Source organism: Natrix helvetica, assembly GCF_964273705.1.
Source record: "Natrix helvetica genome assembly, chromosome: 1".
Lineage (NCBI taxonomy): Eukaryota > Metazoa > Chordata > Lepidosauria > Squamata > Natricidae > Natrix > Natrix helvetica.
In genome coordinates this window covers 198,233,894-198,261,457 of record NC_138548.1, presented here as the reverse complement: position 1 = coordinate 198,261,457, position 27,564 = coordinate 198,233,894, and the positions used below count along the sequence as shown (strand labels likewise).

The 27,564-nt window shown below is 41.8% G+C and overlaps 1 protein-coding gene across 8 annotated transcripts in view; it reads right to left on the bottom strand.

Annotated features, from left to right (window-relative positions):
• The window catches only part of IQSEC2 (IQ motif and Sec7 domain ArfGEF 2), a 177,222-nt gene that overhangs the window by 52,353 nt on the left and 97,305 nt on the right, over positions 1 to 27,564 (bottom strand). The window contains exon 1 of one of the 8 annotated variants that reach the window (XM_081962383.1): positions 1,309 to 1,465. The exons of the other annotated variants lie outside the window; for them this stretch is intronic. The gene's annotated coding sequence lies outside the window, so the exon portion shown is untranslated. Of the gene's footprint in view, positions 1 to 1,308; positions 1,466 to 27,564 lie in introns of those variants that run through there. 8 annotated transcript variants of the gene reach the window in all.

The window sequence follows — 27,564 nt, the reverse complement described above, 5'->3', positions numbered from 1 at the left end:
TACAAATCAGTAACTCCAGGTACTTACAATTAAGTTCTACTACCATACATTTGTCTAACAATTTGTACACTATCTTACTGCCCAAACATTTTTAAAGGAAGGAGATTGCTGAGATGAATTAAGGCTATTAGAGGGAAGACAAACAGATTTGTAGAGAGAACAATGGACAATTGGGAAAAAAGAAAAACACCCTTGCAATCTACCAAAGGATGTTTACATGCTATTTTAAGCCATGCAATAGTTTAATGGGTTTTAATTGAATAAAACAATTATCTGGTTTTGTGTCATATGAAGCCACCACCCAAAATTTACAAATTAATCCCCCATTATACTATGATTTAGCTATTATATGTAAATCCATTGTGTCACTCTTTCCAATCCCCCCAATATCTCCTTTTATGAACTCAGAATGAATTAAAGGGGCAGGGAGCATTCAGTCAATCAGCATAATCTATATTTAGATTCATAGGAAAAGCCTAATGCTCCACTACCAGCTTTTAACTCTCTAAGAGAACAAGAAACATGTATTTTAGCTCCTCTTGAAAAGCATTGTTGGGCCCTGAGTCAGCCTTTTGAACTTGGATCAGATAGTTTCAGTTTTTCTGGCCGTTGTTTGTCCTAAAAACAGTAATTGTTTCCTGCACTTTTTTGTCTAAAACCAACCTCATACTTGTAAAAGTTGTCACATAGGCACAACCTCTGTTAATGACATAGGAGGTAAACCGCTTCATTCTAAGTTGTCATTTGTTCATTAAAGTATTCTAGTAATCCCCACTCCATCCCAAACCAATCTCATCAGTTTATCCTTCTCACCTTTACTTGGTAAAGGAAAATAGCTTTGTTGCAATTTTCAGTACAGCATGCCGAAGTGGTCGTTTCCAGCTGGGACCTCACCAAGATGAAGCTGATTATTCTATTCTTATCTAAGCACTTCCCCTTTCTAGTTCCTCTCCAGTTACACTCTAGTCACTCAGTTTCATTGGCCACAGATAACCATCACATTGCTTAATAAAACATCACATTATTACATACAGTCAGGAGAAGCAGTATACAACTGCTGTCTCCTTTGACTACCTCCGTCAGCCAGTCACAATGGAAAACCACAACTAAGATGGAAAGACCAAGTGGTCCCAGTAATCCACAATTAATAGATCAGAAGCATGCACCACACACAGTTCTCCTGCATCGCTCTCATTCATTTAACCTGTAAAGCTACAGAAACCATCTCTACTTGATGTTGAAGGATAAGTCAAGTCTCTTTTGTCCTCTGGTCTATTGCTTTTCATGGTACTCAAATCAACATCTCACTTTTTCACCCGGCAAGAGATGGTTGCAAAAATGACCCAAATGTCAGTGGAACACCCTAGGAGTGCCCTCGGCAGGGGCCAGCATAGCGTGAAGAACCAGTAGACATCAAGATCTGTCACTTGCCTATGTACATTCCTGTCATAACGAAGAAGGAAACTCTATGTCCCCCAGGCAGTTCCTCTCTGTCTGAGTCATCATTTCCTCCCCAGCAACTAGACAAAGCTTGTCCTCTTCATTTCCATGTTTAGCTTATCCTTGTTTCACACCCTTCATGCTTATTAGACAGGCAGCTTGCTACTCAGGGAATGAAGCTGTGTACTTGTGTTCTTCTCCCTTGGGTTCAGTACCAATGTTCCAGGTAGTTGTAGCACTTAAGCACCTTCATTTTCTTCAATAGTAAACCCTGCACAATTTCCAGGCCAGCTGGGTCCATCCAATGATTAATGTCACCACTCTCTATTATCCTTTATATACCTCTAAATCTACATGTTGAAAAAGCTCTCTACGGGTAGTCCTCACTTACAACCATTTAGTGACTGTTTAATGTTTCAGCAGCATTGAAAAAATCTGACTCACATCCAGTTCTCGGACTTGCGATCATTGCAGCATCCCAATGGTCATATGAACAAATTTGGGTACAGAGCAACCGGCATGTATTTAGGATGATTTCAATAACCCGGGGTCATATGATCGCCACATGCCTCTTCCCAGCCAGCTTCTGACACGCAAAATCAATGGGTGAAGCTGTATTTGCTTGTCAACCATGTGATTTGCTTAAGAACTGTGGCCAAAAAATAATAATAATAAATCATAAAATTTAAGTGTGACTCACTTAACAACTGCCGTGGTTAGCAATGGAAATTCAGATCTCAACTGTAGTTGTAAGATGAATACCTGTATATTTGATTCATAATAAATTTAAATTACAGCGTTGTCATGGGATACAGGTTTAAATTTGATCCCATACTGGCTGGGCTTCAGGTTTCTTACTTAAATCTCAGTTTCCTAATCTTGTGCAATGGGAACAGTAAAAAAGCACAAGGGGTACAATGGTATCATGTGACACTGGAAATATGACTGATGGGACAACAGTGTGCAATAAGCCCATTGCAGACCTAAGGATAAGTTAAAAATGTGCCAAATAATGTTGAAATACCACATTTAGACAAAACAGAAACAGCAGTGAGGAAATGTTCCAACTAAATTTCCAATTTAATTCCTCTAATCCATTGATATTTTACCACTGCTCTTCATAAAAAAAGACCTTTTTCATTTCATTAAACCGAGTGATTTTTTTTCTTCCCTGATGAGCCAGTCTGAAATTCTGGATATGCTCTGAGAAGGATAAGTAGTTTAGGATAGTCACTGAGTTGCAGACTGAAGCACATTTTTCCATGCTGTGAAAGAGAAATGCTTCCCATCCCACCTCAATCCAAGATGCAGAGGCCCAGATTTTGGCTGAGTTGCCCATATTAGCCTGCAGGGTTCTGTCAATACAATACAATACAATACAATAGTAGAGTTGGAAGGGACCTTGGAGGTCTTCTAGTCCAACCCCCTGCCTAGGCAGGAAACCCTATACCGTTCCAGACAAACGGCTATCCAACATCTTAAAGACTTCCAGTGTTGGGGCATTCACAACTTCTGGAGGCAAGTTGTTCTACTGATTAATTGTTCTAACTGTTAGGAAATTTCTCCTCAGTTCTAAGTTGCTTCTCTCCTTGATTAGTTTCCACCCATTGCTTCTTGTTCTACCCTCAGGTGCCTTGGAGAATAGCTTGACTCCCTCTTCTTTGTGGCAACCCCTGAGATATTGGAACACTGCTATCATGTCTCCCCTAGTCCTTCTTTTCATTAAACTAGATATACCCAGTTCCTGCAACCGTCCTTCATATGTTTTAGTCTCCAGTCCCCTAATCATCTTTGTTGCTCTTCTCTGCACTCTTTCTAGAGTCTCCACATCTTTTCCACATCGGGGTGACCAAAACTGAATGCAGTATTCCAAGTGTGGCCTTACCAAGGCATTATAAAGTGGTATTAACACTTCACGTGATCTTGATTCTATCCCTCTGTTGATGCAGCCTAGAACTGTGTTGGCTTTTTTGGCAGCTGCTGCACACTGCTGGCTCATATTTAAATGGTTGTCCACTAGGACTCCAAGATCCCTCTCACAGTTACTACTACCGTGTTTCCCCGAAAATATGACAGGGTCTTATTTTCTTTTTACCTACAAAATATGGCTTGGGCTTTATTATGGGGGGAGGGTTTATTGTTTTGGAGTTGTCAGGCAGCTGCTCTCTTGCCCCCCCTCCAGCCGTGCAGAGCACCATTCACTGCCATTTGGAAGGCACCAAGCAGCGGGAGCCGGGCGGCGGCAAACAGGCACTCATGTGGCTTGGCGATACCTCTAGGTCAGTGAATGGCGCTGTGCCCGTCTGCAAAGGGGGTTTGCCGGGTGGCTGCTCATGAGCGTGGTCGCTTCATGGCTGTTGTGTTGCGCTGCTGCGACAGCGCAACACAGCCATTCGCCCATGAGGCTGTGCCCGGCTCTTTGGGAGCCTGCTCGCAAGAGAGCAGCTGCCCGGCAACCCTCCTCTTCAGCTGGGCACAGCGCTGCTCACCAACCTAGCAGTATCCCAAAGGCACCAAGCAACGCAATCACCTTTGCCTCCCCCCAGGTTCCCGCAGCTTGGCACCTTTGGGATACTGCTAGGTTGGTGAGCAGTGGCCAGAGGTGGGGGGTTGTCCAGGGGGTTTATATGCGGGGGGGCTTATATTTTTGCCCACCAGAAAAATGTGCATGGCTGTATTATGAGGACATGTCGTATTTTCGGGGAAACACGGTATTGAGCAAGGTACTACCTATACTGTACCTGTGCATTTCATTTTTCTTGCCTAAATGTAGAACCTTACTCTTTTCATCATTGAATTTCATTTTATTAGATAGTGCCCAATGTTCAAGTTTCGAGAGTATCCATTCCTCCCTAAATGTCTGGGCACAACTAGACTTTCTCTCCAGACTTCCAACCCCATGCAAGTGAACAGCAACAGTTGTTCTAAGTGAAAAATGCCAGTGGAGGAAGGGAGTTGAGTTCCCATGTGCATTCAGATGCCCCCCCCCCCAAGCAATTCAGAATTACACAATTCAAAGAGATCTTCCCTGAATCCTTGTAAGCAGCTTTCAGGATCCTCCTCATGTTAAAATAATGTATTCATAATCAAAATAAGAGGCCCAGCCACATTGAAATCATTTCCTCCTTCCCTCAAGGGACCCTTTTATTTTGGGTGATCTAATGTATACAGATTTTTGAACACACGATAACAACAGCAAAGGGTCTTGTGGCATCTTTAAGTTTAACACTTTCATTGAAGCATAAGCAGCTGTGGATTGACGCAGCCAAGTTTTTCAGATGTATAAAGTGCCCTCGTGATGTACAGTAAAAGGAATGATGATAAATCATTATACAGTAAATGTTTATCAAGCCCTAATTCTATACAGAGAGATTGTGATTTCAGTGTTTATCTAGTATCAAAAAGAAACTCAAGGAGCCAAATACACTTTATGTTAGTTTGGAGGTAGATCTCTGCAAGGAATACGTCTCCTGGGTGATATCCCACAAGGATTCCACTAAAGGGCAAACCATACTGATCTGGCTCTTTAACTCAGTTACCCCTGTTGTTTAGAAAGAAAAGGGTAATTGTTTTCAGTAACAAATGGTCTGTCTGTCTGTCTAGTTTGTTGCTAACTTGTTTCGTCTGTCTCATTCTATTCTATTCTATCAGTTGATAGAATAGATCTCAAAAGTGTACAATGGCTGGAAAAGAAGTTTATGGAGACTCCAGGAGTTAAAGCATACAGGGTGAGCTGGAGGGGGAATTCTGCTATCCTATATCTGGCTTTTGCTGCTAAAAAATGACTTCGCCTAATACAGTGTTTCTCAACCTTGGCGACTTTAAATCCTGTGGACTTCAATTCCCAGAGTGGGGATTCTGGGAGTTGAAGTCCCCAGGACTTAAAGTCGCCAAGGTTGAGAAACACTGGTCTAATACAATCATGCTTAAACATACAGATCTGCTGTCAGAGAAACTAATTTGGTAATACTTCCTGAGACAAGCTTTGCCTTGGCTACAAACTCACAAGGTGGCTCACACCTAACCTTTGTGCTCTCTGTAGTACTGAGATTATGACAGGGATTGCTCTAATTGCTATCCAAAGATGACTGAGATAACATAGATGAACTGCTTGGAACAGCCAATAAAGTTCTGAATTCTTGCCAGTGTTATTGTTGGTGATACCTGGCAGCATGGGGACATACACACAAACACACCAGACCTGCTAGCATGTTTGACCAAGTAATAAATAGCATAGGTTTCCCACAAGCATTAAGTAGATTGATCACAACGCCTGGTAACAATGACAAAATGCATAGCTTTTCTTTCCACTTCACAGCTGCCTGGATTTGAACCATGGGAGATTTTCTTTCTCTCCCTCCTTTTCTTACTGTGAATTGTTCTCCTTGCTAAACATGCAAATAAGCCTGAGATGGCAGCGGGGGCTAGAACATTTCCATATGGTCATATGCCACAAAGGCGCTGCTAGCCCTCTGGAGCAGAAAATAATTGGTATATGAAACATTTTCCCTGTGAGCTTCTTTTTATTAGTATATGAAACATTTTCCCTGTGAGCACACGGCTGAGGTACAGAGTTAAAGCATATTCATGAAAACATCATATCTGCTTCTGAAAATACTGGGTTTTTTTTTCCAAGGAAGAAATCAACTGATTGACAGGCACTCAATGAAGTTGGACACAAATAATATATTTATTTTAAAACTAGCTTTGCAGGCCCCATCTATGGTTCTACAAATATTGTTAATCATCTTTAATTAGACATTATCCTTATCAAACTATAATGTGATATAAATCCATCAAATGATGTGGTTATTGGGAGCTGTAGTCCAGCAAATGTGGAAGGTAATGGGTTAGGTTAGGATTGCTCTAGATTGGCCTAAGACAGGGGTGTCCAAACTTGGGAACTTTAAGACTTGTGGACTTCAACTTCCAGAATTCCCCAGCCCGCATAGCTTAAAGTTCCCAAGTTTGGACACTCCTGGCCTAAGAATAGAGCCCTGTGCATAGAGCCAGGCTAGGCTGGAGAGTGGAGACGTGACTTTAAGTTCTGCACTCGGTAATGATTGCTCCATAGAGCAAGACGCAGCCACCTATAAATTAGGATTTCAGGCCATACTGCTAAAGCTCCGTGGATCTGGTCCCCAGATTTAAAAACAAAACAAAAAATATACATAATTGTTCTTAAATCTCTTGCAGATTTATGGATAATACACCTGACATACAATTTACCTAAATATGAGCCAATTATTGCTAAAAAGCAAGCACCTCAAAACTAAATATTTATATATGGTAATTGTCAGGTAATTGAAGAGTGTTTTTTTAACATTTTCACTGACTGTTTATTGCCTTATGAGTTCAAATCAAAAGGTTGTTAATACTTTGAATTGCCAAGGCTGAAATTACTCGTTCAGTTCACTGAACTGAAATACGTTTTATTTTGTTTTGAGAATATATGCAACTCCACCTATAACTGCTTGTGAATCATGATTTAAACATGGGCAGTCTGCATACAATAATACAAATAATTCATTTTTCATATATATTTTTATTATTATCGAGTGCCCAGAGTCATTGAGAGTCCGGTGGCAAACAAATACAATAAATTATTAAATTTGTTTTATTGAGTTTCAGTCTTATGAGAATTACTGCCAAGAAACGGGCTGCCCTATAAATAATAATAAATAAATAATAATGAAAGTGTGCAAAGCTCTGTGTGTGGTAAAACATATTTGTACAGGATGGCATTGAGGAGGAGTAGGAATACTTCTCACAGGATTATAACATTTGGATACGAGACTCCCAAATGCCAAACGTCTGTGCCTTTCTATAGTCATAAATGGTACCCAATCCTGGTTTTCTCAAACAAAATACAGAGCAGGGGTCTGCTCCTTTAATAATCCTTATTTCAAAGTATTCAACCGAAAACAATGATAGTTCCGCATAACTTTTTCTGGCCATGACTGAGCCTATGGATGGGCAAGCCCAGGACTACAATTTCACCTTTACTTTTTCCTTCTCCTTATGGATGTGTGAAGCATACATTGATATCCTCCTATGCCCAAGGTAAAATGCATTCACCTATGCCAGAAGAGGGAAAAGGTGCCTGTACATGATTGAAAATTTCCTGTGCAAACAAGCAGGCCTCTCCTTACTGTCTCAGTGGCATAGGTGGATTACCGTAGCAACAGCTAAGCTCCTTTCCTTCTCAGTGGGGATCATTCCATAAAGAACCACTGGGCAGTGGATTAAAATGCAAGTGGGCCTGGATCTTTCTATCTGGTCATACTTGGAAATAATGTAAGAAAATGGGACTCCATTATGGCATTTTCTGCAGCCTAAATTTCAGTTTAGTTCTCCATACTATCCCTGGAAGTACAGGAAGTCCTTGACTTATCACTGGTCACTTAGCAACCATGCAAAGTTATGAAGAACCCTCCAAAAGGTTCTGATGACACAGTGGCTAAAGTACAGGCAAACTCTGCCCACAGCTTGGAGTTCAGTTCTGACAGGGCTCAAGGTTGACTCAGCCTTCCATCTTTCCAGGTCGATATAATAAGGAAGTAGATTGTTGGAGGCAATATGCTGACACTGTAAACCACCCGGAGAGTGCTGTAAAACACTATGGGGCGGTATATAAATTTAAGTGCTATTCCTATTGCTATAATCCAATTCCAAAGTTGTAACTGCCCCTCCTCACCATCATGTGACTGCATTTCAAGTGCTCAGCAACTGGCCTGCAATTATGGCCATTTGCAATATCCCACAGTCATGGGACTGCCATTTACAAGCATTTACTTCTAGTTTTCAGCAAAAATGCCTCACAGCAAACAATGACTGCACTTACAACGGCTGCAAAATAAGATTGCAAAATTAAGTCAGTCACATGGATGACCCACTTGATGATGGTCATAACTTACAGTCATATGTCAAGGACTACCTCGTATGTGTACCGGTATGTATAGCAAATTTTAGATACTTGCTCTTGTTACCGTTAAGCCTGTGTGTGCCTATCCATTACCCAATCTAACACTGGTGATGAGGATGGGATTGGAAGGCAACTAGGCGAACCAAAAAGTGTGTAGCAATCCAGCAAGTACATCCAGCCCGGAGCTCAGCGTGGCTTCGAGCAGCCATTTTTGAGCGGCAAACTCAAAATGCCCTCAGAACACAAAATGGCCATGCACACCCCACCGACTCCGTATGACCCAGTCACCGAGCACTGGGACTCGTACATCCTACGATTTGACTGCTTCCTCGAGGCAAACGACCTCATGGGCCTTTCTGAAGGTCGCAAGAAGAACATGTTCCTTGGATACTGTGGCCGGGAAGTGTTCGAGATGGCGAAAGACCTCTCTGAGCTGACACCGCTACAATCAGTCGCCTGGTCCGTGCTTCAGCAGACGCTAAGGACTCACTATGCCCCCAAGCTGCCCAAGCACATTCGCCAGCATGAGTTTAACATCAGAAACCAGAAAGAGGGCGAGTCAATTAATGAGTATGTTATGGAGCTTTGCAAGATCGCCACATACTGTGAATTCCGAGACCTGGAGGAGCTGATTCTGGACCGCATAATTTGCGGCATACGGGACATTAACCTACAGAGGAGGTTACTCGCTAAATCTAACCTCACTCTGCAGATTGCCTTGGATGAAGCCAGGGCGTCCGAATCAGCTGTCAAATCTACTGAGACTCTGCAGCACCAAAGCGCTCCACAAGACACACGAAAGAGTACACGCGTACATTGCGGGGCTGCAGAGCCCAAGAGCTCAGAAGGTGAAGAAGATGACAGCTGCCTCATGCGCAGTAGCCATGCCCAGCCGGCACGCAAATTCAAACCGCGTCTCCCACCTTGCATTAGCTGCAGAGGAGACCATGCCAGATCGGCCTGCCATTTCCACAACGCAACCTGCCAGCGCTGCGAGAGAAAGGGGCACATCGCCAAGGTGTGCCGGAGCAAATTCCCTGCCACTGCCTGGCAGCCTAGAAGTGCACCAAACTGCCAACAGGGGCCCAACCAAGGGGCTTGGCAGAAGCCACCAAGGCGCTCAGAGGACAACAATAGAGTTACCTAACATACGTCGATCGGCCAAGTCCACACCAGGCGGCCAAAAAAGCTGAAGGTCACAGTCCTCATCGAGGACTCTCCATATGAGATGGAGATCGACACCGGGTCATCACTGACCATCATGCCGTGGTCTACCCTAAAGCAGGCTATCCCTAGCCCAAAGAAGCAGCATCTTCGCACCCCTGACATCCGCCTACACGATTACCAGGGAAACCAAGGCACCTTCCAGGTGAAGTTCAAGCAGTTCAGCGGAAACCTCCCGGTGACAGTGGTCAGCGGCAACCTACAGAGCCTCCTAGGGCTAGATTGGTTCCAAGCCCTGGGCCTAGAAGTGACTGGTATCAATGCCTTGAAAGATGACAGCGCTGAAGCCATCTTTAAGGAGTTTGAGGACGTCTTCGGCACCAGTCTGGGTAAGTATGTGGGGACTCCAATTTCCTTTAGTTTGGACCCCAACATAGCCCCAATAAGGCCAAAACCTAGGAGAGTACCTTTTGCTCTCCGCCCAAAAATTGACAGGGAAATTGAAAAGCTCGTAGGCCAGGGAATCCTAGAGCCGGTCAATCACGCACACTGGGAGACCTCTATTGTGACACCTGTCAAATCTGATGGGTCTGTCCGCATCTGCGTGGACTACAAGTGCACAATAAATAAAGCGCTACAACAAAGCGCCTACCCTGTACCCATTGTACAGCACCTCCTTCAGTCATTAGGCCCCGGAAATTTTTTCGCAAAATTGGACATAGCGCAGGCATACCAAAAATTGCCTGTAGATGGCACTACAGCGGAGGCCCAAACCATTGTGACGCACAGGGGTGCATTCAAATGTCACTGCCTGCAATTCGACATTAGTATCGCCCCTGGACTATTCCAAAGCATCATGGAATGGCTTTTGCAGAGGATTCCAGGAGTCGTCCCCTATTTCAATGACATCTTGGTATCGGCTGCAAATGAGGTGCAACTTTTGAAACATGTACAAACAGTTTTGGCTCGAATTAGAGACAAAGGCCTCTGCCTCAAAAAACAGAAAAGCCAAATTAACGTGCCAAGGGTTGAATTCCTAGGGTACCTAATCCATGGTTTCTGGGATTCATCCGACCACACAAAAAATGTAAGCTATTCAGGATGCCCCCACACCTCGCAATCAAACTGAGCTGCAGGTGTTCCTTGGGCTCCTTAATTTCTACAGCGTCTTTCTTAAACAGAAAGCCACCGTTGCTGAGCCATTACATTGTCTCCTGACTAAGAACACGAAGAGGTCCTGGAGCAGAGCCGAGGCTTCCGCATTTGCCGCAGTAAAACAACTCCTGTCGGCGGACTCTTTTCTAGTCCAATACATCCAGACCCTGAAGTGAACCCCCAAAGCCCCCACCGCCACTAGAATAACTGCTGCCGCCTCCTCCTCCTCCTCCTCCTCCAAGAGCACCACCACATTTGCTGCCCGGCGATGCGGCTCAGGTGAAGCTGCCAAAGCTCCCGCTGGCGCCCCTGCCCGTGGCAGCAGCGCCTCCCCCTCCACTCTGAGCACCTGAGCTGGGCTCCACGTTACCCCTGCCCCTCCTTCTCCGCCGTGCTTTTGAGGAGCCATGAGGCCGCGGGAGCCAGTAGGAAGGCGGCGGAGGGGGCGGGAGCAGGGAAAAAAGGCCTCATGGCTTCTCAAAAGCACGGTGGAGGAGGAGGAGGCTGCAGGGGTAACGCGGAGCCCAGCTCAGGTGCTCCAAGCGGAGGGGGAGACGCCGCTGCTGCTGCCACGGGTGGAGGCACCAGCGGGAGCTTTGGCAGCTTCACCTGAGCCGCATCGCCGGGCAGCAAATGTGGCGGTGCTCTTGGAGGAGGAGGAGGAGGAGGCGGCAGCAGTTATTCTAGTGGCGGTGGGGGCTTTGGGGGTTCACTTCAGCCACAGCACCGGGCAGCAAATGTGGTGGTGCTGTTGGAGGAGGAGGAGGCGACAGCAGTTATTCTGGTGGCGGCGGGGGCTCATCGGCATCTTCAGCGGCAGCCCTGCCCTCGGTGAAAAAAACCAAAGATGGGGCAGATCCACGCAGATGATGTTGCCGCAACATGACTGGAGGAGGAATTCTGGGAGTTGAAGTCCACAAGTCTTAAAGCTGTCAGATTTGAAGACACCTGGGGGTTTTTTCCCTAAAGGGGAAAGGATTTTGTAACTTGGCAGCTTTAAGACTTGCACACTTCAATGCCAGAGTTCCTGAGCCAACATTTTGGTTGCTAAGCAGGAGCGTTGTTAAGTGATACTGATATTATATAACATTTTTAATTAAGTGGGTACCTTGAATAAACATAACTGAGTTTCAAATAATACTGATTTAGTTATTGTCTTAGGTGACATCTGTGAAAAAAATTCAGATGCTCAGGCATGAATACGTGCCGCTCAAACACTATACTTTTCTGCTCACACTGAAAAAAGATAGAGGGAACATTGGTCCAGACCAGCTGCCCCAGAGGCGCCCACTAAGGAGTGGGAGTGACCTCAGGCACCATGGTCTAGGGTGCACATTGAATTTGCTGGCCCAGTTCACGGCCAGACATTTCTCGTAGTTGTGGACGCCTACTCGAAATGGTTAGAGGTAGTCCTGATGACCTCCACTACGGCAGAAGCGGTCATCAAGGTGCTACGGAGACTTTTCTCCATGCATGGCTTGCCCAACATCTTGGTCTCTGACAACGGGCCCCAATTCATGGCCATGCAATTTGAGACATTCCTAGCAGCTCAGGGAATCAGGCATGCCCTGGTCGCGCCATTCCATCCAGCCTCCAATGGTCAGGGAGAGAGAATGGTGAGATCTGCAAATGAAGCCCTCTCTAGGATGGGCCCGGGAGATTGGCAAACACGGGTTGACCACTATTTGCTAATTCAGCACATCACACCCAGTGCCACTACAGCGAGAAGCCCCTCCGAGCTTCTCATGGGTCGCCGGCTAAGGTCCCACTGGTTTTGTTGTAGGCCCGCAATGTGCTCCGAGCGAACCAGCTCTAGAAGCTCCGGCCACGGCCTGTGAAAGGTTCCAGGATCTTCCATCAAGCGGAGCTGCGGAGCAAACAGGTCCGTCCGACCTGTCCAAGGAAACCCCTCCTACTGAACTGCGCAGGTCAGGCAGAGCTACCCAAAAGCCCGCCTACCTGCGTGACTACGTAACAAGTAGGATTGTTCCATCCAAGAGAGGAGGGGTATTAGATACTTGCTCTAACAACAGTGGTTTCCACCAAGGTCCTCTGTTCCGGCGGGAACAGAGGTTTAATCCTATTGGTCGAAGGGTCTGACAGCTCCCTATAAAAGGGCTGCTGTCAGACTCAACCTTCACTGGATTGTTTTCACTTGTTGTACTTAATAAAGAGATGTTGTTACTGTTAAGCCTGTGTGTGCCTATCCATTACCCAATCTAACAGTTACATTTAAATAGAATGTGAATTGTAATTTTTCATCATAGCTTGTTAACTGAGAGTTAAAGCTTCCAATATCTAATGTTCACTTCTATGCAAGAAGTACCACAACCTTTTCTAATGCCCCTGTGGTTCATTTGTTTCTGTTGGAATGGATGTACATAGAGTAGCAGTAAATGTCAAGTAAGCAACACATTTTCTAATTCAGGGATGGAGAACATGATACATATCAACACTAATTTGCTCTTGATGCCTTATAGGCAAATTTTGCATTTGGTTTAAGTATTCTTTTGATCCTTTAGATTAACAGAAACCAAGAGGTGCCTATCCATTATCCAATCTAACAGCAAACTTTCCTATTCTCATAAAGAACAGAATTATGAGTATTTTATTTCTAAAAAGTAGTGCATTAGCAAAGAATGTAATTCTCCAATATCCCCAATTTCTAACTCCATTGTCCAGCCCCCTCTGCCTACCTCCAATAGCTGCTGCTATCTATAAAAATGGAAGGAGAGTGTGCTAGCTAGACTCCTTCTGGCTCTTGAGTTCCCAGTTGAAAAGCAGGATATAAATAATAAATAAATATAGAGAAGAGCTACCAGAGATGGACTGCAAAACTCTGGATGACCAAAGAATCAGAGTATCTCTTTGCTGCCATCTACTGGCTTTCCAGATTTTTGCAAACTAGATCTTGTAGCCCTGTGTGATTGGATCAGTCATATGTTTCTGCTACTATATTCTCTCTCTCTCTCTCTTTTTGCAATCTTTACTGACAGTTAGAGAGGCTAACATAGGAACAAACAATGAAGGCCACTAGAATATTGTCACTGTAACATGTAGAAATGTCTACACAGGAAATGTTTGCCAACCACAAGCATGACAGGACAGGAGCTAAAATGGAGGGTAACCAGGATACTGTGGAAGCTGCCGGGGCAGCAGCATCTGATTCATCAGTAAAAAGTTAAATACCGTATTTTTCAGAGTATAAGACGCACTGGAGTATAAGATGCACCAAGGTTTTGAAGAGGCAATTTTTTTTAAAAAGTAGGTAGGTAGATAGAGGGATAGAGAGGGAGAGAAAGAGAGAGAAATACAGTAGGTAGGTAGGGAGAGAGCATGAGTGTGTAGGTAGGTAGGTAGAGGGAGAGAGAGAGAGAAATAGAAAGAGAGAGAGAGAGAGAGAGAAATAGAAAGAGAGAGAGAGAGAGAGAGAGAGAGAGAGAGAGAGAGAGAGAGAGAGAGAGAGAAATACAGTAGATAGGGAGAGAGAGAGTAGGTAGGTAGGTAGATGTTTCCAGGAGTATTTATCCAGGTTCTCATCAATCAGTTAAAGAGCTTTTCAAAAGGTAAAACAAATTTTTTTGCACTCTGCAAACCTCCCCAAAACAGGCTGTTTTCCGTGAAAACGGTCTCATTTGTTTTTTTTAAAGCCATGAATAGCCTTGGGGGGAGCTTGCAGAGTGCTCCTGGGGAGGTGCGGGTGGCCAAAAACGAGCGAAAAATGGGCCATTTTTGTCAAAATTTTTTGCATGTATAGTCTTATGGAGGCTTATAGAGCGTTGGCTGGGGGCTGCGGGGGCAAAAAACAGCCCATTTATTGCTCATTTCTGCCCTCCCCAGCCCCCAGAAGCTCTCTGAAAGCCTCCATAAGGGTATGCACAGCCATTTTGGAGAAGGGGGCGGGGCTTTGGGAGGCAAAAAATGCTGTATTCGATGTTTAAGATGCACTCAGATTTTCAGCCATTTTTTGAGGAAAAAAGGTTCGTCTTATACTCCAAAAAATACGGTAGTGTATCAGTGATTAGTGCCAAACATAAATATGAACAAGCTATCAGGGAGCCCTGCCACCTCTCTGAATCTGCTAATGCATGCGTAACTGATGTGGCTCCTACTATCAAGGACAATGCAGGGCCTCTGGCCATGAAGTAAGATACTCTATCTTAATTCCACTTATTAGTAGTATAATAGTCACTGGACGCACACCACATCAGAATTTACCCTCCACTCTAAATGCCAACTAGTATGTTCAGGTAGAAAAACTTGGTAATTGTATTAAGAAGGCAAGTGTGCCATTGTGAGAAAAAGCAACATTGCTTCTCTTTAGTTAAGAATGACAATCAATTGATGCTGTCAGGTACAATAAATGAGGAAGCAAGGAGGTTCAAATGACTACAGGTTGGTTGGTTGATTGCATGCTAATGCTCCACAAAAATGTGCTCTACTAACAGCCAAAGCAAATTGGTGGTGTCAACGGACTTTTCATCGGCAAGTTAACGGAATTTAAGATTATTATTTTTTTGCACGAAGAGGCTGATAAAATGCTTGACCCCTCCCTCAGCTCAGCCTGTCATCTCCTACAGATGTGAAATTAATTTGTTTCAACATTGTCTCCAAAATTCTCATCTGTGAATTATGATGTTGAAAATTTCACTGGATATTCTTAAAGCATCTGCCAATTTCTCTCTAAATATTTGACTGGATCAGAGTGCCTGTGTTATTTTATTTTGATATTAAATATTTGACAGTTGACATTTTAACAAAACTGACATGCAACAGTACTTCCTATCCGGGAAGCAACAGCTGAGGAGATTTCACACTGGATGCCTTCGGAAACCAAAATAAACAAACAAATGATGCCAAAATATTTTACCACAAAGATTTAAAATCAAGTATTTCAGACAGTGGTCTAAAAGTATAATTGCTATCAAAATGATAAAATTACATATTCTGAATAGTGATGACTTCAGAAACCTCAGCATTCTCACAAAGGAAGTTGTGAACTGTTGGTATTTGCATTTGAATTGTTAATGTTCTCACAAGTTCTCAAGTAAGAATATTGAAATCTTTCATCATTTGGCGATTTTGTGAGATTTCTGCCATTTTATAATACTATAATTTATTTTATTCTGAGACATTGCAACTTCCATTTAGGAGTATGATAGATGCATTATCATTTGCAGGCCCTGTCTCCTGTGCATTGGGCCACTGTTTCATACGTTCTTCTCATTTGGAGAATGTGGACATGTTTGAAATTTTCCCTCAGTTTTACTGCATTTTGTTTCGGTGGATTATTTGTATTTTTATATTTGGGATTATTTTTATTTCATGCTTTTAATCACTTGGAGTTGCAGTTCACAAGTTGAGCAACCATACAAATCACTTGGCGCAATCAATCAATCAATCAAACAAACAAATAAACTTTTGAACTAACCAATATCTTATTCAGTAGCTGTGGATCAACAGATCATATAATGTATACGTCTAGTCTTTGTTTATTAATTTTAAAATTCTCCGTACTCCACTTTTTGTTCTGTTTTTGAATATGTTTAGATCTTGAGAGTCCTAATTTGGCCTTTACTAAAGCTGTGGGACATTGTGCTAATTTTAATCTCATATAAGCTTCCATGGGGACCCTCTTGTAAAACTGAAGTGCAAATGCATTGTGCAAACATGGATAATAAGAATCTGTTTGGGTTCTATGAGGGTGCCCACATCATCGCTCAAAATCACAATGGTAATGTCCTGCTCCATGAACAAGGAATCAGCTAAAAATCTCCAACTCAAATAAGGCACAATTTGGCTGTAGATTAGAATTTGGCAGAACTCTTTCAGATGCACCTTATAGTGCAGCTAGATGGCCGTTCTTATTGCAGTTGATTAAAGCCACATTTCATTGTTGAACTAATTTTGTCAATGTGAGAATGCAGTTCACTCTTATACTCATCAGAGTTCAAACCAGTAGTGAAATTCTTTTTTTTTTATTAAAAGAGTTTTGTACAAACAGATTTTCCCCCTTTTCACCCCCCCGCCATACAATATAAATCTCATACAAATGTTATGCCCCCCCACCCCCACCCACAAAAATTCACATTCAAATATTATACCAAATACTTTGCCCCCTCCCCTCCCCCTGTCTTAAAGTAAATTACTCATATTGTATCTCCTCTCCTCCCAACAAACACAATATAAATTTCTCTTAGATTAATAATAGCACATTGATCCCATTTTCTAAGCTAATTTCACATATATAACTCTTAGTATAAATTTATCCTAAAATAACATTGTTTCATTAATTCCATCTTCTAATTTATTCATACATATATATTACCCTGCCCTCCACCCTAACCCTCCCCCACCTCCCCCACAAGCCCACCCCCCTGACTTCCGCTGTATACCACTCTAACAATTCCAAACATCCCGTATATTATTTACTCTGATCATCTATCAATCTAAGCATTCTTACCTAAAGGCTACATAATAACTCCTAGTCTGGTATTTATTTTCTATATAATCAATCCATTTTACCCATTCCTGTGTATAATCCTCCTGTTTCTGAGCTTTTAAGAAAGCTGAAATTTTCGGCAAACCCCGCCACCTTCTGAATCCATTGATCAATTGTCGGTAAAAATTCTTTTTTCCAATGTTGCACAATCAACAACCTAGCTGCTGTAATCATATGCAAGGCCAATTTTGTTTCCCCTTTGGTGAAATCCTTAACTATACCCAGTAAAAACATTTGTGGAGTGAATTGTATTCTTTTCTTAAATACATTCTGCATAACCCACCATATTTTTATCCAAAAAGCTTTAACCTTGTTACAAGTCCACCATACATGAAAAAAGGTAGCATCTAGACACCCGCATCTCCAACATTTTGGTTGAACATTTGGGTACATGCATGATAATTTTTTAGGATCTAAATACCATCTGTAAAACATTTTATAAAAGTTCTCCCTTAAATTCTGTGACTGTGTAAATTTAACATTCTAAACCCATATTTTTTCCTACGTTTCCAACATAACCACTTCACCAAAATTCTGAGCCCATTTAATCATACAATCCTTAACCAATTCACTTTCTGAGTCTCTTTCTAACAGTACATTATATATTCTTTTAACTTGTTTTGGGCCAGTCTCTTTTATCTGCTTAATCAGTTCCACTTCTTTATCCATAAAACCGACCCTACTTTTTTTTTAACATTGGTTCTGTGGGCGTGGCTTGGTGGGCATGGCAGGGGTTGGATACTGCAAAATCCTCATTCCCACCCCACTCTGGAGCCAGCCAGAGGTGGTATTTGCCGGTTCTCCAAACTACTCAAAATTTCCGCTACCGGTTCTCCAGAACCGGCAGAACATGCTGAATTTCACCCCTGGTTCAAACCCATTCTTCCTTCTTCTCTTTCAAATGATCTCATGGCCTATAAGCCAAGTGTTGTTCATTACTGCCCTGAAAACTAATGGTTCTTGATTTATTATTCACAGGGAAACTCTGCTACACCACAGTATTCCATTTCTGATTTATGTGAACAAGGAACATAGGAAAAAGGAAGGTGGTTATAGATTGACAGCCCTTAGAGTTAAATAAAACCACAGGCACTTTTTTAGGTATTGGTTTGTACAGAAGGAAAATTTTTGATATGCCGAACTCACTATGAAAACTTAAAAACAAAAAAAGATGCACATGCTAAAATCCCCCTTCCATTTTTTATAAAAAAATATGTTGACTCATAGCTTCAGTTACAATGGTTTATCAAAGACCCAAACTGGAATTTATTCAAAACAAAACTGGAGATTCTTTAACAAAATAGAAAGTAAAAGTCCTGTCTCGGTGTTCTCAAAAGCAGTTCTCACTGTCTAGAGTTTACAAGTCTAAATTCCAGTTCCACCCACCCTAACTTTCTGTCATCTCCATAATAGAGCAGCAGGAGTACAATTTTCCAATAATATTCATATGTGCCCTTCTGTCTATCCGAATGTACAGTTCCTAAACTGGCCCCAGTTTAATAGCTATTCAAAATGGAAATTAGAATTCAGATTTTGCTGCCATCTGGTGTTAAGAATATTATAGAAGTACATACGTTGATAACAATATACACTAAAAGCATAATTGAATATGTATAGCAAACAATCTAGCCTTCAATTGGAGGCCAGGATGTCAGCAAATCTGAAGAATGCAAGATTAGATTTATATAGTATTTCCAGAGAATTAAGATACCAAATGAAAGTAGGGGAGCGTAAGTCCACAATAAGGCCTTTTTGTGAGGGAGCCTTCTTCTCTTTTTTTAATTCCTCAGTAGATTCAGCACCATCAACAGGTGCAGCTTAGCTAGGATTTGCCATGTGACGCAGAAAAGTGCAGTTGAATTTCTGACTATGATGTGGTAATTATAGCCATTGGAAATCTGTCCCCACCACAAATCTACTATCAACCAGAAAGTATTCAGCTGCAGGATTGTCACCTCACTTTGGAAAAAAAAGAGTGGAGGAGGCTTATTAGGCGACATTTACGTTGATTAATATATATGCATATGTAAACCTACCACGCTGCTTAATGCCAAGTGTTGAGTTAATAGAGGGGGGGGGGAATGCAAAAAATAAAAAGTCCCAACAGGGGTGAAAATATGCCTATTTTTCAAAATTCTGTAGAATTTCAGGAGTTGTTCCTTCCTACGTCTCTATAAAACTGTAGTAGCATCTGATCATCCTCAGAGGACCTTTGTGTTTTACCATCAAACAGTCCTGGAGGTAAAGTTCAAGAACATTCAGTTCCAGCCCATGCTCAGACAGAGCAACTGAAACAGTTTTTGCCTGCCTCATTGTATTTCCCCATCTATTATCCTTGATATTCTGGTTTGCTATTTCCTCTCTCCCCTCTCCTTACTCCTGTCTGACTATTCGGGCTTCATTTTGTTGATTCTTTGATTCCTGTCACCATGTTAAATTTACATCTCATTTCACTTAATTTTATTGTTGGTTTCTGATCCTTGGGTGATAACAAAATCATCATCATCATCATCATCATCATCATCATCATCATCATCATCATCAAAGTTGCTAAGGGTGAGAAGCACTGCCATAGAGGATTGGGGAAGAGAATGTTTAATGAATTAATCATAACTAAAAGTAGCCCAAGCAACAGTGAAAATGCAGCATTACTTGAATCAGGGAAAGGATCTCCACTGGAACTGGGCCCAGCTAAAAAGGAAGGTTGCTTAGCTGCAGGGAACAGTTTTCACACATCTGTGGGGTAGGTGCTAAAAATGTCTGGGAGTTGCGGGTGGAGCTTTACGTCGTGGTGGTACGATGACTTTTCCGGCTTCTCTGGATAGCCATTGAATTCGGATCGTCTGGACCAGGGGTGGCGAACAAGTTCGACAAAAAGAGCCAAAATTTTAAACTGTGAGAGTCAGAGAGCCACACCACGCAGTGACCTGCCAAAACAGACCCGGAAGCAATGTTCCCTCTAATTTTTTTTCGATGTGAGCAGAAAAGTATAGTGTTTGAGCGGCACATTTTCATGCCTGAGCACCCGAATTTTTTTCACAGATGTCACCTAAGACAACAACGAAATCAGTATTATTTGAAACTCAAAGTTATGTTTCTTCAAGGTACCCGCTTAATTCAAAGTGTTATATAATATCAGTATCACTTAACAACGCTCCTGCTTAGCAACCAAAATGTTGGCTCAGAAACTCTGGCATTTGAAGCACGCAACTCTTAAAGCTGTCAAGTTACAAGACCCTTGCACCCCTAACCCTTTAGGGAAAAAAACCCCCAGGGGTCTTCAAACCTGACAGCTTTAACACTTGTGGACTTCAACTCCCAGAATTCCTCCTCCAGTCATGTTGCAGCGACGTCATCTGTGTGGATCTGCTCCATCTTTGCTTTCTTCATTGTGGGCAGGGCTTCTGCTGAAGATGCCGACGAGTACAAGTTGCCACCAGAATAACTGCTGCTACCTCCTCCTCCTCCTCCTCCTCCTCCAACAGAATCACCAGATTTGCTCCTGAGCTCAGCGCTGGGTTACCTCTGCCCCCTCCCCCTCCTCCGTGCTTTTGAGGAGCCATGAGGCTTTTTTTCCCCTGCTCCCCCCCCCCGCCTTCCTACTGGCTCCTGCAGCCTCATGGCTCCTCAAAAGCACAGAGGAGGAGGAGGAGGGGGCAGGGGTAACCCAGCGCTGACTGAGCTCAGCTGCTCCGAGCGGAGGGGAGGCGCCGCTGCCACGCGCGGAGATGCCGGCTGGAGCTTCGGCGGCTTCATCTCAGCCGCAGCGCCGGGCGGCAAATCCGGCAGTGCTGCCTGTTAGAGGAGGATGAGGAGGAGGTGGCAGCAGTTCTTCCGGTGGCGGTGGGGGCTTTGGGGCTTCACAACTAGCCTCAGTCGCCCCGTGCTCCTCAAAGCAAGTCTGGGGAAGTCCTTTGCAGGCGGCCCATTCTAGCTGCCTGCAAAGGACCTCCCCAGCTTCCGAAAGGGAGCGCGCGATCCGAGCCACAGTATACTAAATAATGATAAGAGGCAAAGAGCCTCATTTATTTTGGCCGGGAGCCGCATGCGGCTCGCGAGCCGCGTGTTCGCCACCCCTGGTCTGGATGGTCCAATCCGTACTGAAACCATCCTGAAGAGACGGTGAAAGGTAGGGGGAGATCCTGTGGTCCCAGAGACCTGTGGCAGTGCTTATGTTGTCTTGCTTGGGAGGTGGTGATTTTTTTTCTTCCTTGGCTCCTTGACTCCTTTTTTAAAGCTTTGAAGTTTTGATTCCTGTTTTTCTTTGCTCTCTTTTCCGTTTGAAGATATTGGAGACAAATGGATGGCTTGCTCTAAAATTTGAGTAAATTGGACTGAAGATTTCTCTCTCTCTCTCTCTCTTTCTTTTCTCTCTTTTACTTTTCTTTTTAAGTGAGAGATCTTCACTTTTTCCTCTTTCTTCTCTCTCTTTTTTCTCCCTTCATTTTATCTATAATTTTGCATTTTTATAAGCTGATGCTTAAATCTTTGTGATACTAATTGGACTAGAATACAAAAGAAAAAATTTAGAAGATGTATAGAAAGACAACACCTGTTGGTTCTACAACAACAACCCCTGCCTCCTCACCTGCAGGAGGACAAAGATCAATACAGTCGATGCTTCAACAAGAATAGGAGAAGGGAGTAACCTTAGAGGCAATTATGCAAGCGATACAAAAATTACAAGCAGGAGCTGATAGCAAGGATGAAAAGTTAGATACCATTGTAAAGAAGACTGAGACTATAGAAAAAAGAATTGAGACAATAGAGCAATGAACTGAAAGCATAGAACAAAAAACAGCTAAAACGGAAGGAAAAATAGAAGATATGCAACATTGGATGATGAAATACGAGGACAGTATCCAAAAAAAATGAAGAAAAGGTTCAACAAGAAGAGAAGAAGGCTGAGGAGTTTGACAGCAGATTGAGCAACGTGGAAAGGGAGAGCAGTGGAATATTAGGATGGGAGATGGATAGGTCTGAATTTTTCTTAAGATTTCAAAACACAGAAGAAAGAGAGAACCTAGTACAAATAATATCTGAAATTTTGACAAACGTATTAGAGATATCCCAAGAGAAGATGATGGATGGCATAGATGAAGCGTTCCAAGTACATACAAGATATGCAATGAGAAATGCCCTTGCAAGGAAAGTCCACATAATATTTACTAAGAAAGCAACTAAACTACAAATACTACAGAAAACGAGAGATAGAAAATTAGAATATAAAGGCAAGGAGATGGTAGTTCTGAAACAAACTCCGAGAAGAGTGAGAGAGAACAGAAGAGAATATAAATTTTTGACTAAGGTTCTGATTTTAAAAGGTGTTAATTATAGATGGCTCATACCGGAAGGTCTATTATTTACATGGCAAGGACAAAGATATAGAATAGATACAATCGACAAGGCAGAAGCTTTCTATGCTGAACACTTTAGAGAAATGGCTGAGAAAACTGGAAAAGAAGAACTATTGGCACAACTACTGGAGGCACCCATAATTGAGATTGAAAAAGTAGAAGGTGCTGCAGGCAGAATTGATAAAGAAGAAGGCGTGGTGGGTGGCGTAAATCCCAGAGAACAACGAGAACCCAGATCAACTAGAGCTATCAATCCTGTATATAAAGTATAAACATGGAGGGAAAAAATGATCACAATCAATATAAACGGACTTAATTCAGCGATTAAAAGAAGGAAAATATTTCACAAATTAGAAAAGCTAAAACTTGACATAATCTGCCTACAAGAAGTGCATATTCAAAAGAGACATGAATGCCTACTAGCACAACCAAAGCTTGGAAAAATGTTTACTACACTGGTGAACTGTAAGAAAAGAGGAGTGATCTTCTATATTAAAGATAATATTCCAGCGAAACTAATCTATGCAGACGAAGAGGGAAGAATGTTGATGGCGGAAATTATGGATAATATTTAAAAAATACTCTTAATCGCAATCTATGCTTCTAATGAAAAAACAAGGTTTTTTACAAAAAACTCCACAAAAAAATTTCTGATTTGGACTATGTTGATACTTGTATGATGGGAGATTTCAATGGCATTGTAAACCAGAACATGGACTACAAAACACACAAAACAACAAATTTAAATAGAAAATTGTTTCCGAAATCCTTTTTCAGGATGATAGATGAAATAAATCTAAAAAATATTTGGAGAGAAAGAAATCCTACAAAAGACAATATACTTTTTACTCAAATAGACATTCATCATTTTCCAGAATTGATATGATATGGGCCTCAACAGAACTGATTTGTAATGTACAAGAAATTGAGATTGAAACAAGCACTTGGGTGGATCATAATCCAATTACAATCAAATGGAAAGGCCAAAGGACAAGATCTAGATGGACACTAAATAATATCGTATTGAAAGAAAAAGACTTTGTACAGAAAATGGAAAAAGAACTGGCCTTTTTCTTTAAAGAAAATAGAAAAGAAGATACATCAATGAAGAATCTTTGGGATACAATGAAGGCTGTTGCTAGAGGTCTGATAATAGACTACATAAGGAAGAGAAATTCAAAGAAAAGACAAACACATAAAGCCCTAGAGAAAGATTATAAAATACTTGAAAAAGAGCTACAGAGATCTCCACAAAAAAAGATGTTAAAATAAAAATGGATACAATTAGACATAAAATGGATCTACTGGAAAAGGAACAACTGGCACAAAAAATTAGAGGCACCAAACAGAACTACTTTGAAAATGCAAATAAGCCAGGCAGATGGTTGGCATATAAACTGAAAAGAGAGAGAGAAGCAAAGAAAATATTTCAGCTAAGAGATGAGCCAGGACAAATTCAGTATGGAAATGCTGAAAAGAAAAAAAATTATACAAGACTATTATGCTAAGCTGTATGAACAAGAGAAAATAGAAGAGGGAGGAGTCAAAAAATATTTACAGGACGCTAATCTTCCCCAGATATCAGACGAAACTAGAACAATGTTGGAAGGTAAAATAATAATGATGGAGCTAACGGAAGCACTTAAAAAACAAAATAATGGAAAGGCCCTGGGACCGGATGGATTACCAGTGGATTTCTACAAAACATTTGAAGAATCCTTGTCTCTCCCACTGTTAGAAGTCATGAATGAAGTGATGTCTGAGAGTAGAATACCTAAATCATGGTCAGAAGCATACATTGCATTGCTACCTAAAGAGGAGACTGATTTAACACAAACCAAGAACTATAGACCAATCTCTTTATTAAATTCAGATTATAAGTTATTTGCATCTATATTAGCAGAGAGACTTAAAAAGTACCTAAATAGTTTTATCCACTCAGATCAAAATGGTGGTGTTTTTTTTACCAAAGAGACAAATTAAAGATAATATGAGAATGATTTTGAATACTTTGGAATATTATGAGGCTCATCCCGAAAAACAAATGGCTTTGATGTTTCTTGATGCACAGAAGGCTTTTGATAACGTGAATTGGCAATTTATGTTCTTACAATTGGAACAGATGAATTTTGGTAAGAAATTTATTCAAACTATACAAATGGTATATCATAAACAAACAGCAAAGATAATGGTAAATGGAGAACTGACAGACTCTATTGAAATAGAGGTACGAGGCAAGGTTGCCCACTATCACCATTACTTTTTGTCTTAACATTAGAAGTTTTAAACAGAAAGATTAGAGAAGAAGAAGAAATAAAAGGAATGAAAATTAAAAAAGAAGAATACAAGCGACAAGCATTTGCAGATGATTTGGTTTTTATCCTTGAAGACCCAATAGAGATAGCACTCAAATTGTTAGAAAGAATAGAGGAGTATGGAAAAGTAGCAGGCTTGAAAATAAACAAAGACAAAACAAAGATTTTGACAAAGAACATACCATTAAGACAAAAGGAAGAGTTGTCGGAAGCTTTGCAGATTCAAGTCACAAACAAGGTTAAATACTTGGGGATATACCTATCAGCTAGATGCAGCACTCTTAAGGAGGACAATTATACTAGACTAAAGCAACAAATTGCGACTGACTTGATGAAATGGGAAAATCTACAACTATCAATGATAGGAAGAATCTCTACAATTAAAATGAACATTTTACCCAGAATCTTATACCTGTTCCAGACAATCCCAATCAGATTGGGCAAGGACTTTTTTGAAGATCTAAACAAAATAGTTTTGAAGTTTATCTGGCAAGGGGAAAAAACAAGAATAAAACTCAAATTGCTTCAAGATGCTAGAACAAGAGGAGGATTGGGCTTACTTGACTGGGAGTTATATTATCAAGCAACAAACCTGGTGTGGATTAAGGAGTGGATAACACTAAAAAACCTCCAGATTATTGAATGTAGAGGGTCATGATTTACTGTTGGGATGGTATGCTTTTTTATGGTCTAAGGCCGTGATGGCGAACCTATGGCACGCGTGCCACAAGTGGCACGCGGAGCCATTTGTCAGGGCACGCGAGGCGCTGGCCAGCTGAGTTCACCTTTTTAAAAGCTATTTTTCGCCTTCCCCAGGCTCCAGAGGCTTTATAGGAGCCTCCCCCGCCCCCCCCCGGAGGCTTCAGGGACCGTCCCTGAAGCCTTCGGAACGCTTAAAACGACCCTCCGAGCAAACCGGAAGTGACTTCCGGGTTGCTCGGACGGTCGTTTTAAGCGTTCCGAAGGCTTCAGGGACCGTCCGAGGATTCCCTGATGCCTTCGGAGCGCTTAAAACGACCCTCCGAGCAAACCGGAAGTCACTTCCGGTTTGCTCGGAGGGTGGTTTTAAGCGCTCCGAAGGCTTCAGGGACCGTCCGAGGCTTTCCTGATGCCTTCGGAGCGCTTAAAACGACCCTTCGAGCAACCCGCAAGTCACTTCCCGTTTGCTCGGAGGGTGGTTTTAAGCGCTCCGAAGGCTTCAGGGAAGCCTCCGTACAGTCCCTGAAGCCTCCGGAGGGCCTCCGGGGGGGTCGGAGGAGGCTCTTTTCGCCCTCCCCAGGCTCCTATAAAGCCCCTGGAGCTTGGGGAGGGAAAAAATGTAAAAATGGGGGGGGTCGCGTGTTGTGCACGCATGCGCACTGGGGGGGTTGCGCGTTGCATTATGGGTACGGCACACCCGCACTCGACACCCCCCACGCTCCCCCCACTTGTGGCACGCGAGCCAAAAAAGGTTCGCCATCACTGGTCTAAGGGAACTAAATCACACGGTTATTTTAGAAGACATTATATAAGGGAAGCTTTGCTATTAAATTGGGAAAAGGTTAAAAGATTACACTACTTAAAAACTCCAGTCTGGATATCAACCATTGAAGCATTTTCATATCCAATAATATATAAAAAGGAACAAACAGTTAGATATGTTGAAATACTGAATGTAGAGGGTGAACTCAAATCTATCCAAGAGTTGAAACAAGAAGGAATAGAAATGAATTGGTATTCATATGTGCAGATACACTCTAGATATAATGAAGATAGAAAAATCAAAAGGTCTTTACAACAAAATGACTGAGCTAGACAAAATTTTAACAGGTACTGATGAAAAAGTAATAAAAAAACTATATAGATATTTATTAGAGGTCAAACTACAAGAGGAACAAGTTAAAGAAACTATGATAGCTTGGGGGGAAAATTTTGGACATGGGATTGATTTAGAGAAATGGCAGAAATTGTGGTCTCAAAATTATAAAATGACAATGTCAACTGCATATAGAGAAAATTTGTTAAGATGTTTTACAAGTGGCATCTACCCCCAACGAGAATTGCAAGAATGTCCAAGAATAAATCGGAAAAGTGTTGGAAATGTCATCAGACACCGGGCTCATATTACCACATGTGGTGGACTTGCATTGAAGCTAAAAGATACTAGACAAAAATTCACATGTGGTTGGAGAAAATGATACACAAGCACATAGACCTTAAACCAGAGATTTTTTTATTGGGAATCATACCAGAAATTTACAATAAAGACTTGAAATATTTGATTGTAAACGTTTTAACAGCAGCTAGAATCGTATTTGCAAAAAATTGGAAAAATGAAACAATACCAAAACAGGAGGATGTTATTCAAAAGATAATGGAATGTGCTGAAATGAGTAAATTGACATTTGAAATTAGAGAACAAGAAGATGAGCAATTTTATAAGATATGGGATTTGTTTTATCAGTGGCTTGACAAAAAAACCTGGAAATGAAAAATGTTTTATTTATGTTTTAATTGAAGGAGATAAGTGATAATACAATTATGTTGTTAAATAGATTAATAACGATACAATGAAAGACTGACACATATATGAATTGAATAATTTATAATATTTTGTTTTAAAATGAAGGATAAGGATAATAATGAATCTATGTACATTTGATATATGATTGGTGATATTATGCATAACTCTAAGTAATGATGCATATTATAAAGATATCTTGTTGA